Source organism: Melanerpes formicivorus, unplaced genomic scaffold, assembly GCF_026170545.1.
Source record: "Melanerpes formicivorus ecotype bairdi unplaced genomic scaffold, bMelFor1.0.p_v2 SCAF_1202, whole genome shotgun sequence".
Lineage (NCBI taxonomy): Eukaryota > Metazoa > Chordata > Aves > Piciformes > Picidae > Melanerpes > Melanerpes formicivorus.
Window position 1 is genome coordinate 40,001 of NW_027143554.1, and position 2,500 is coordinate 42,500.

Consider the following 2,500-nt stretch of genomic DNA (forward strand, 5'->3'; position numbering starts at 1 on the left):
TGCCGCTACCCCCCGCCCCCCCCCCCCGCTGCCGGTTTGCGCGGAGCCCCCCCTTCCCGCCGTTGCCTCTTGCCGCTACCCCCCGCCCCCCCCCCCGCTGCCGGTTTGCGCGGAGCCCCCCCTTCCCGCCGTTGCCTCTTGCCGCTACCCCCCGCCCCCCCCCCCCCCCGCTGCCGGTTTGCGCGGAGCCCCCCCCCCCCCGACGTTGCCTCTTGCCGTTACCCCCGCCCCCCCCCCGCTGCCGGTTTGCGCGGAGCCCCCCCTTCCCGCCGTTGCCTCTTGCCGTTACCCCCCGCCCCCCCCCCGCTGCCGGTTTGCGCGGAGCGCCCCCGCCTGCCTCGGCGAGTAGACGTGCTCTCCCTGGGCGAGTAGACGTGCTCTCCCTCGGCGAGTAGACGTGCTCTCCCTGGGCGAGTAGACGTGCTCTCCCTGGGCGAGTAGACGTGCTCTCCCTGAGCGAGTAGACGTGCTCTCCCTGGGCGAGTAGACGTGCTCTCCCTCGGCGAGTAGACGTGCTCTCCCTGGGCGAGTAGACGTGCTCTCCCTGGGCGAGTAGACGTGCTCTCCCTGGGCGAGTAGACGTGCTCTCCCTGGGCGAGTAGACGTGCTCTCCCTGGGCGAGTAGACGTGCTCTCCCTGGGCGAGTAGACGTGCTCTCCCTGGGCGAGTAGACGTGCTCTCCCTGGGCGAGTAGACGTGCTCTCCCTGGGCGAGTAGACGTGCTCTCCCTCGGCGAGTAGACGTGCTCTCCCTCGGCGAGTAGACGTGCTCTCCCTCGGCGAGTAGACGTGCTCTCCCTCGGCGAGTAGACGTGCTCTCCCTCGGCGAGTAGACGTGCTCTCCCTGGGCGAGTAGACGTGCTCTCCCTCGGCGAGTAGACGTGCTCTCCCTGGGCGAGTAGACGTGCTCTCCCTGGGCGAGTAGACGTGCTCTCCCTCAGCGAGTATACGTGCTCTCCCTCGGCGAGTAGACGTGCTCTCCCTCGGCGAGTAGACGTGCTCTCCCTGGGCGAGTAGACGTGCTCTCCCTGGGCGAGTAGACGTGCTCTCCCTGGGCGAGTAGACGTGCTCTCCCTGGGCGAGTAGACGTGCTCTCCCTGGGCGAGTAGACGTGCTCTCCCTGGGCGAGTAGACGTGCTCTCCCTCGGCGAGTAGACGTGCTCTCCCTGGGCGAGTAGACGTGCTCTCCCTCGGCGAGTAGACGTGCTCTCCCTCGGCGAGTAGACGTGCTCTCCCTCGGCGAGTAGACGTGCTCTCCCTCGGCGAGTAGACGTGCTCTCCGCGGAGATCGCGCTTGTCGCCAAGGGGTCGCTGTTGCGCTCTGCCTCCGCCTAGGTCATCGTACAAGCCGGCGTGATTTCTGCGACCTGCCGCTGGGCGGAGGTCGGCTGGTTGTGCGCTCGCGGAGCTGACGGCCCTCCAGTTCCGTATATGAGGGAACAAGCGACGCCGAGCACTCCCAGGGCAGCGCTGCCGAGCGGCTGCTCCAAGCCACCCGCCAGGCGGCTGGGCAGGGGTCCGTCTGGCTTCTCGGTGGCTTTCGCCCGGGTCAGAGAGGGGACCCGCGGGGCCGAACAAAGGCGCGGCGGTTTGGAGCGGCCGCTGGCGCACCCTCAGCGGTGTTGGATGGGTTTCGCTCGTCCGTGAGCCGGAGCCCAGCCCGGGCTCGGCAACGAAAGCGGGGAAAAGAAAAAAAGTTGACGAGTGGCTGGCGCCGGCCACTGCCGAAGTGTGGAACCCCCGAAGCGAAGTTTGCCCGGTGGGGCACGGGGGCAGAGAAAGCCGGGGAGACGTGGTGCCGGCGTCGGTCCCACCAAGAATGGAAAGCAAGCCCGTCCAGGCACGGCGAGAGAGAGCCCGGTAAGGGGCAGAGAGAGTTCCCAGCACTGGACCCTCTTCACGGGGGTTCCCCCCATGGCCAAAGCCGCAGCCCGCGGGGGCACGGCATCTAAGGGAAAAGCCAGCGGCGGTGACTGGCCACTCGTATGCTATGGAGCCCGGCATGGGGGGAGGAGGGCAAGCCGGTGCCCCAGCACGGCTTCCTCCTGGCTCCAGAGGGGCGCCCCGTGATGGAGATGTAACTCGGTGCAGCTTGAGGGAAAATGCAAGCCCACATTTCGGGGAGGCAGAGGTGCCCTGTGAGCCGGTGCGGCCCGGTGCAGCTTGCCCCCCCCCCCCCCCATCTCTGGAGGGCGCCCCGTTTGCTCCTCTGGCGTGTTGCCCGCATGCCGAGCCCCGTGCCTGCTGGCTGCTCCCGAGGGCGGTGGTGGGTGCGCGTGGCTGTGTCTGTCCCAGAAGAGCGAGGCCGTGGGGCCTCCGCTGGCTTCCTTTCCTTCTGTCCTTGTTGATCGATGAGGCCTTTCGGGTCGCGTCGGAAAGGGCCCCCGGCCGGCAGGGCAAGGGCGGTCTTCCTTTCCACCTCGCTTCCCGTCGCGTGTGAGGTGTCGTCCTCGTTCCCCCAGCCCCGAGCGGCTCGAGCGGGGGGGAGCCGTGGCGTTAGC